This window comes from Nestor notabilis, unplaced genomic scaffold (assembly GCF_000696875.1).
Source record: "Nestor notabilis isolate BGI_N333 unplaced genomic scaffold, ASM69687v1 scaffold14925, whole genome shotgun sequence".
Classification (NCBI taxonomy): Eukaryota; Metazoa; Chordata; class Aves; order Psittaciformes; family Psittacidae; genus Nestor; species Nestor notabilis.
In genome coordinates, this window is record NW_009928957.1 from 1 (window position 1) to 9,629 (window position 9,629).

Genomic DNA, 9,629 nt, shown 5'->3' on the forward strand with positions numbered 1-9,629 from the left:
TGTGACGAGCTGTCCGACGGCTCGGAGTGAATACAGGGGAGATACATCACCGCAGCATGGGAAAGTGAACGTGACTTTGGGCTGAAATGTTGATGAATTCGGCTCACAGTGTAATAAATGCGTTTTCATCGGAGGTAGGCTGGTGATTATTTTCCGTGGCTGCCTGAATGTGTTGGGGCTGGGAATAACGTGCAAGTTCTGGAGGGCAGATTCCCCACCGAACACAGGAAAAAGAGCTCGAACTGTTGAGCGTTTCCGTGATGTTAAAGGAGAAGCTGTCAGAAGAGATGTACCCAAAATTGTAACAAAATCCCCCAAAGGTCAGGATAAGAATTGCAGTGGTTTAAGTGATGATTCCTAAACATACTTTAGTGATTGAATTATTTTCTCAGCTAAATACTGCTGTAAAACACAAGATGCTCATCTCCACGTGGATACTTCTTGATGTCCATATCCTTTGCTTCTGTGTTTAACCAGCACAGGCTGATACTGGGTCACTTATTTTTAGGTGCAGTACAATTTAGTTCACTTCTGGCGGTGTGTAGAGTGCCACGTGTGAACTGATTCCAGCTGTGGAAAGAAGAATGGACTAAATGGATTAGAACAAGAATTTTCTTTCAATTTATTCCCTGTTTTCAGCTGTTTTAAGAAGGGGCCATTCGTTTTCAGACACCCAATTACAGTGTGTGCTGATGAAATAATTCACTTACTTTATGTTTTCTTCTAGAAGTTAAATAAAGTTGTATGACGTTTTCTAAATTCATAAAGGTTCATTAATGGCTTTTTCTCTCTTTTCTGTGTGTGTGTCTCCTGGAACAGTAAAATTTTTAGAAGTTATTAAGCCGTTCTGTGCAGTGTTACCTGAAATCCAGAAACCGGAGAGAAAAGTGAGTGCCACGTTGTGTTCTTCCTTTACTGGTTCACAGGTGCTGTGATATTCAAGTATAAATACAGATATTCAAGTATATGTCAGGATAAATACAGACAGTGGGCCCTAAAGTAGGACTGTTCCTTGGAGGAGGGGGAATCCATGTCAAGGTAAAAGATTACCATGATGAGGAATTCTGAAGAGCCTTCTGATAAGTTGTTCCACTTGGTAATTACACTGTTTAAAGTCTCATCTGTAGACTGAGTTATTTAGTTCCAGCTCTATGCGTTTAGATCTATTTTAATCTTGGAATACAGTTTTCAAGCTTTTCTTTTTTTCCTGTGGATACCACTGTTGGCTTTGAGTACTGGTCACAACTCTGGGCTATATGAACTGGCTTCTGTATTACTTCGAAAAGGTTTGTGCTGTAATTCAGGAGCCACAAATTCAGTTCTTCCTTTGCCACAGAGTATTTGCTACTCCCGTAGCTGTGATTCACCCTGATGGAGAGGGGAAATGATGTGTGATATAGTGCAGGTAATTGCTCCCTGTTCACCTGCTGGATGTGACGCTTTGCTTGGTTCTGAAATTGAGGAACTGAGTTCACTTGTGGCTGATCTCTGTTCCCTGAGCCCTAGAAATGCCTCCCGTTCCTCAGCACGTTTTCTAGGTTAAAATCAGTGAACTTCTGCAGATCGGAAAGAGACCTGCCTTGTCAAAACCCCATCCCATAACCACTGTTCTTCACTTCAAAACTCAAGCAAGCACGTAGCATTTAGGTGACAAAGGTTCTCTCTGGAGTAACAAATCTGACTGGCATGAAAATTCCTTAAGAGCTAAATGTTGATTTTTATATTCTTAAGAAGAAAAAGCACATCTGGGAACATGGCACCATCTGAGGGAATCTTCTTTGGTGAATGAGAGGTTCCTAAAGGCTAGGATGCAGAGATGTTTGTGTCAGTAAGCCTAGCTCAGCCTGCTGGACTCAATGGAGAAGCTAGTCAAAACCTCATCCCATAACCACTGTTCTTCACTTTCAAAACTCAAGCAAGCACGTAGCGTTTAGGTGACAAAGGTTCTCACTGGAGTAACAAATCTGACTGGCATGAAAATTCCTTAAGAGCTAAATGTTGATTTTTATATTCTTAAGAAGAAAAAGCACATCTGGGAACATGGCACCATCTGAGGGAATCTTCTTTGGTGAATGAGAGGTTCCTAAAGGCTAGGATGCAGAGATGTTTGTGTCAGTAAGCCTAGCTCAGCCTGCTGGACTCAATGGAGAAGCTACAGTTAAAAACTGCTGGTTATTCCCTTCTGGAATTGATTTTTAGAAAGATTGGGGTTTATTCCCTGGCTCGTTGCTCCATCTGTCCTTCCTTGTCACTTCCCAGCATCTTTCCCTCTTGAGACAGGTTCCCAAACTGATTTTTTAGGTCAAAGTCATCTTCGGAGCAGGAATCTCCAGAGCTGAGATTTGGATGCTCCAGATCTGGGTAGGGGAGGTATCATCTTTGTTTTTGCAGTGGTGAACCGTAGTGCAATCTCCTGGTGCTGATTTATGGCCTGTCTGGGATTAGCTGATCACATCCATCCCATTTTTGTCGGGTGAAGTGGATGGGAAGAGGAAGCCAAGACAAATCTTGTTGTTTTTTCTCTTGCTTTTGGTTTCTTTTTCCCTCCTCCCTTTCTCTTTGCCAGAAGGGAGCAGGGGCTCAATCTGTCCGTGTCCTCCAAGAGCAGATGAAGGATGCCCAGAGAGGTGCCAAGATTCCTGTCCTCTCTCTTTTGGGTCACTTTGTCTTTATTACTATCTAGGTCGCTGTCTGGGTAATGGCTGCCAGTTGCCAGCTTTGTACAGATTTGAAGTGAAATATAACTGGGAGCATCCTTCTGACACTGAAGAGCCCTTTGGCCATCTTAAGTTCTGTTCCTTGCTCACGTGTAGTTTATCGAGTGAGTTAGGTCATTCTACCTAAGGAATTCTCTGTTACTTACAGTTTTCTTGCAAGCTGGCACTGGCAGACATCATTAGTAATGGTTTCAGTGGATGGGTTAAGGCCAGGACAAGAAATGAAGATAACAAAACAGAAGAAGAAATCTATTTTCTCTACACTGTATCAGTTATAGGAAGAAAATCAACTCTATGCCAGCCAACACCAGGGCATGAAGTGAAGGTGCAGTTTTGATTCAGTTGGGCTCTCACAGAGATGTTTTCTGTCAGTGAGGAGTGTTGCTTTTGTGTTTTGGCCAACTAGATGAGCAGAAGCAATTGCTGCTTTGTAGTTAGTGACACCCGTTCTTATTGCCCTCATAAGTACAGATTTTTCTAAGTAGAACACGCTGTTCAGAACACCAAGAAGACGGTGCTTAAGTCCCTTCAGTTTCACACGTTGCAAGAAAAATGCCAGAGGAAATAAAACGTCCAAATGAGTGTGATCAGATGATGAAATGTACCAACCCCGTGCGTGTTACCGCTTGTGCCTGAAGTGTTTTGGTACCAGAATGTATTTTGTTGTTCCTGGCATATGGATTCAGCTGCCTCCAGGGTGGTTGTTTTTTTTTAACAAGCTTTTTGAATCAGAGAGGCAGTTTTCCTTGTGAGTAACTGTGATTTGGGTGATGCAGAACCTCTCCAGTGCTCACACTCAGCGCACTTACAGAGCGAGCCAGGGCGGTTGTAGAGCTTGAGTGATGGCCTGGGAGCCGAGGTTAACTGTGGGGCTGCAGAGATGCTTTGGTGAAGTGTTTTTCTTTTTACAAGTCTGTACTTAAAATCTGAATTGTAAAATTCAAACAGCACTTGGTAAAGTGGGTCAGCGCCGTGTCAAGTCGAGCGCAAGATACTGTCTGGATTTATTTGCTGCTGTCACTATTTGTCTTTTTTTATCCTTGTACTCCTGTATTTTTAGCATCTGGCCTCTTTTAAAAGAGTGAGGCAGTATCAGTAAATAAATTGAATTAGGGGGGTTATTTTGCTTCAGAGTAAGTGCATGGTTTAATTTATAAAGATACTATTACGGGGGTTTCTCTTGCTTGAGAAGCTGTGCTGCTGCATCAGTTTGCAGTTTCTCGTTTGTGGGTGTTCAGCACCAATAAAACCAGGCACTAATCTTCCTTCTTGTTACTTCTCTCCAGGCAGGTTCAGAGGTTGGAGGCAGAAAGCTTCTGTTTCTGCTGTGTCTGTCTTACCTGTTAGTTCATGTCACGTTCTAGTAGCTGCTGTACTCTTGCCTCCAGTGAGCACACTTACCCCAGTGTTTCTGGTCCGTGGAGGAGAGGTGGGAACTTGAAGATAACACAGCATCTTAGTTCTCTCTGGTCTCTTCAAGAGCATTTCTTTCTGCCTCATGCTTTGAAGTAACCCTCTGGTTCACATTTAAATCTTGTGATTCTTCCCTTGTGCCTGGCACTAGTTACAGTGTCGTGACCCTGAGATTCTCTTCAATGTGCTAGTGACTAATGATCATTGATCTGACATCCTTTTAAAAGTAATATATAATCTGCATCAATAAAAGCATTTTGGAGGGGAAAAAGAAGAGTAAAAATGATTTTATGGTCTGAGTTCGTGAAGCTAGTGGTGATTTTAAGCTTCCTCTAACACCCTTTGAAGAACTTAATTCTAAGCATTTTGGATTGCCACCCAAACCTCATGGTTCTTCTGGTTCTTCTCACTTGTCTTCACACTTTAAAAGATGTATAATGGTTCAGTTTAATAATGTCCAGCCTTACAAAGCAGTGCCTCCAGTCTGCTGAAGCTTAGAGCACTGATCACTGAGCATAAAGGGGGTTCTGCATCGATCTTTCCTGCTTATTCTGGTATGTCTGTGCTTTTAGCCGTGCTGCTGCTTTTCTGTAGATAACCACTGTATGACAGCCCTGTCTAAAATACGTTCTACTGACTGACTCTCAGCTGTGCTCTCTGCCAGAGCCCAGGTTTCTCTGGCTACACAGAAGCCCAAGACTGCCTCTATAAAATCTGAAATCGTGTTAAATTCTAATGAGGGATGATGCTGCTGGTTGGATCTCTTTGCATTTAATTAAATTGATTTCATTAATTTCACTGTTCGTTGCTTCTGCCCAGTGAAAATTCTACATACAGTGAACACATTAACCTCATTGTTCTGTTCTGTAGATCCAGTTCAGAGAGAAGGTGCTATGGACAGCCATCACGCTCTTCATTTTCTTAGTGTGCTGCCAGGTGGGTGTTGATGTTTCCTCTCTTCAGACACTGTGTGTTCTGTACATATAAAACAGAACACCGACAGGGTGAGAAGTTCGTGTTTCACGTTGACCTGCTAACGTCAGTTACGTGGTTTTGTGATGAAATGCTTAAAGTTCAGTTAAACCTGATTCTCTGAAATAGTCATTACCATGGATTACATATGTTTTCACAAACTATTTCGATTTAGTCTGAAATACATCATGTTTTTTCTTGTTACATGAAGGCTGCTATCAGACGAAGATACTGGCTGCAGGGTCAACAGTTAAGCTGATTACACACTGAGCAGTATAAGCAAACTGAGCAATTTTATGTCTTTTTTTACCCTCTGCCCATAGCTAAATTGAAATTTTAGCAGTGTTGGGTGGAACAGAATTGACCTTTTCCCTGATTCCGCTTGAACAAGCAGGTGGGTTGCAAAGATTGCAGGAAAATGTTTTTCTGAGGTCTTTAACTTGACATTCAGAACTTGTTTTTTTGTGACTATACTGGCAAAGACATTAGCTAACCCCTCCAAAACAGAGCTCTTTGTAAACATTTACGTGATCTTTATTACTCCTAGTTGCAGGAGTTCCTAGAACCTGTACCTGGGTTGTAAACAGATAGTGTTGTTTTGCTGGGTTTTATTCAGAATCTGTGTGTTACTCGATACATAGAAGAGCTTGAAGACCTCTTAGACTGAACTGTGTTTTAGACTTACTTTTTTATACTTAAAATGAACTGTTCATCTTCAGAATCAGGCTCTTCAACTTATCAACTTACCAATTCCAGACTCTGGAGCAGTAGTTTAATAAGGATTGTTTACAACACTGAAGGACTGTTGAAAGGCCAAAACCCAGCTCTTATACTGACCTATGTTCTTAGGAGGAGGTGGGAATGATACTAGAGCTAGAACAACACGTAGTTTATCTGTTTCCTACCTGCTGCATATGTGCATCATTAAGATTTTGAATCTATACAAAATATTACAGTAATTGAATAAGGAAATTAGATGGTGCAGACTAAAGGTTTCAGGAATTAATCTATAAGCTTCCCTGGGTTCCTGGTCTGCTGCTTTTGTGATGCAGAAGAGTTGTAAAGAGCTCAAAATCCCTCAGGATTGACATATGGAATGTTGGAGGGTTTGTATAAACTCGGCCAACTTTGACAGTTCTGCATGGGATATTTTAAAACATATCCCCAGCTGTGGAATTTGAATGTTTAAACTTGCTGGAAGAAGGTATTTACATGGTAATTTATGTTGTATCTTTAATTTGAATGGAAAGTAAATTCTGTTTAGGACAGTTTAAAAGAAGGAATTAAAACCCTGCTTGCTTCTGTCGTCTCCAGGATGTTTTGCTACAGTTCTCTCCCTCTTTATTTGAAACTCAAATTTGCTGCAAAGATTTGGTGAAATAAGTAATGGAATATTATCTAATGTTTTCCCCTGTTGTGTGGATGATCTGTGGTGGGTACCTGGTTTTATGCTTTTTCTGTTCTTTTGGGGAGTTGTGGTATTCCAGAATCACATGTTGGGCATTTACATCTTCGGCTGCTGGGATCTGGTTTATGGGCACTGATTCTTTCTAAGGGGTTCTGCTTTTTCCTGTAGAAGGGTCTTAGTTTAGTCCCCTGAGTCATACCCCAGTTGGGGGATTAAAATAGACAGTGTCAGTACCTCTGGTTTAATTAAAGAGAATCGGAATAAATGGTTCTAAAGAGCGTAAAAGTTGAATCATTGTGCACTAAGAGTTTGGGATTAACGCATGCTGGCTTTGTGTATGTTTAATACTCTTGTGTGCTTTGACAGATACCTTTGTTTGGGATCATGTCATCAGATTCTGCAGATCCGTTCTATTGGATGCGAGTCATTCTTGCGTCAAACAGAGGTTAGTGGATTATTCCTTCCTCTGTTTTATTGCTATAAACAGAGCAGGAGATAAATGGTTGCTGTTAAATTTCATACAACCCAGATGTCACGTTGAAACACTTCGTAAAGTTCTTAACAGAGATGTAATTAAAACTGACTGATACTCGAAGGGTTCTTCATCTTAGGGATTGGGGTTTCCTTTCACATGCAGATGAGATGATTCTGAAGTTTTGGGATGATTCTCTTTTGAATTGTAGAGCAGCCTCTTTCTGATTAGATACATGGCATACAGGGAATGTTCTGCCCCACCACTTACAAACGGCACTAATGTGCAGTATGAGAGCGTGGGCTAGAAAATACCTCCTGTGTGCAAGTCAGTTGTGCCTCGTGGTGTTTTGACAGCATTGTATGTGAGTAGTTTTAGAGGTGAGAAAGTTAAGGGCAGAGATGGTGAGGCTGGTAGTTAAGCAAAGCCAGACTAACTTACTTTAGAAAAGACAAGTGGTTCTCAACTAAATGCATAAGAAGTTGTAAAGTAATGCTAGAAGTCTAAAGCTCAGATGGGTGATCTCCCACGTGACTCTAAATGGGGACACTGACCTCATCTGTATCATGGAAGTTGCTGGAACTAAGGAAATCAGTGGAACCCTCTAATGTGAAGATACAAATTATTTAGGAATGGCTAATTTGGCCACACCAGTGAACATGGGACATGAAGGTAAATAAGTTACGTGCTTCAAACTCTGCTGCAGAATTTACATGTAAAACTCTGTGTCTCACTAGCAGATACTAAATAAGCTGTTCACTACCCAGACAGAAGACTAGAGAGACTGTGAAAGTACTAAAAAGCAGGAGTGGGAAGGTTACTTTTCACCTAAGTCAACTGACTATAGATGTCACTGGAGGATGTGAGGTAAAAGCTGAAGTTTTTGACATCCTCATTTTCGTGCTGTTGGAGAAGTAGTGATTTCCTTGAGAGATGACGTGGTATTTAACGTGGTTCTGAACAGCGTGTAGGCTCTGGGTGCAAGTAGGAAAGAACCAAATATAATAATGACTTTAATGGCTTCACATTTTACATTTTGGTAACAGGGAAGAGACACACAATGAAAAGAGAGACAATAATTGTGCAATAATGCTTAAGTTTTTGAAAAGATAGAGCTGAAATGAGGACTCTGCCCTGAACTACCAACAGGCAGAAATGAAGACTCCAGACAATAGGGGAGGTGCTCAAAATGCCTTTGTTGAATTCAGATGACTTATTAAAGGCTCTTCGGGAAATGAAGCTATTGAGGGGTAAGAGGGGGAGGACCTAATGGCTTTAGTTTTGGTTGAAAAGCCCAGAAGAAATGCCCACACACATTGTAAAAGTGCCACAAACTGAATATTTCACAGTCCTCATCTGCCATGCCACAAAGGATACAGTGGAACTGAAAAACACTCGGGGAAAGGCATCAGGGAGAATCTAAGGTAGATATTAATCTATAGAAAGAGATCCTAAAAAGAAATAAGGATTCTTTGCCATGAAATGTGTGTATCCCAAATGTCTTCATCTCTGGAAAAAAGTGGCCAGGGAATGGATAGTCACTTTTTGCCTTACACTGTAAGAGGGAAGAGGCAGCCCCTGCTATTATTAGGCAGCACATGTCACTCAGTTTCTGAATAAACGACTGGCAGAAGTCACCAGAAGTAGGTTCTGAATAAATGAGTGATCCATAGGAAAAGCCTGATACCTCCTCCCAGAGAAGGTGCCACTTCCAGAGGTGGGGTGAGAGGACAGAGAAGCTGCTGGGCTGGTCAGCTGTGCATATACTGTTCCTTGGTAGGATATGCCAAAAAGCTGAGCTTCAGAGTACGCTGACCTCTAGTGTTGGCGTGGGTCCACAGGGGTATTTGAGGTGAAAAGCTACACAGGTTTTTCATGCTGCCTTCAAGATGACAGATTTTAGCACAGCAGACTTATTTTGTGAGGAGATGACAGTCTTTGCTTTGATCATACCTGTGTTGGAACATACACGTTGGAAGCATTATGAAAAATGTTCTTTATAGCTCAGAAACCTTTCACCAGACCTAATATCCTCAGAGTAGAATTCCTCAGGAGAGATGCTTGAATGGCAGTTAGAATCATGGAATCAGCCAGGTTGGAAAAGACCTTTAAGATCATCAAGTCCAACCATTACTCCAGGACTGCCAAGTCCACCACGGTTTTTGAACGCTTCCAGTGACAGTGACTCCACCACTGCCCTGGGCAGCCTGTCCCGATGCCCGACCACCCTCTTGGTGAAGAAATTGTTCCTAATATCCAGTAGTGTTAACACCCTAATATGTGTTACTTTTTCTTCCTGTTCAGGTACTTTGATGGAATTAGGCATCTCCCCCATTGTCACATCTGGTTTGATCATGCAGCTGCTGGCTGGAGCGAAGATCATCGAGGTTGGTGACACTCCAAAAGACAGAGCCCTGTTCAACGGAGCTCAGAAGTGTAAGCACTGTTCCAATGAAAAGCAGGGAGCACGTTTGTACTCTGGGGGAAGCAGCCTGCCTAAGGGATGGTAGCTCTGAGATTTCTTTGGTAGGTGATTGCAGCAAAGGATTTTTAAAGGATTTGCTTTCTCTCTTGTTTTAGTATTTGGGATGATTATTACCATTGGGCAAGCCATTGTGTATGTTATGACTGGAATGTATGGAGATCC

At 41.8% G+C, this 9,629-nt stretch overlaps 1 pseudogene across 1 annotated transcript in view; it reads left to right on the forward strand.

The window, feature by feature from the left end:
• Nucleotides 1-768: 768 nt before the first annotated feature.
• LOC104405925 overlaps nt 769-9,629 on the forward strand; it is an 11,242-nt pseudogene continuing 2,381 nt past the window's right edge. The window contains exons 1-5 of the transcript XR_719915.1: nt 769-887; nt 5,001-5,066; nt 6,877-6,955; nt 9,287-9,418; nt 9,563-9,629. The exon at nt 9,563-9,629 is cut by the window's right edge and continues 53 nt beyond it. The product of XR_719915.1 is annotated as a protein transport protein Sec61 subunit alpha isoform 2-like (transcript). The remainder of the gene's footprint in view (nt 888-5,000; nt 5,067-6,876; nt 6,956-9,286; nt 9,419-9,562) is intronic.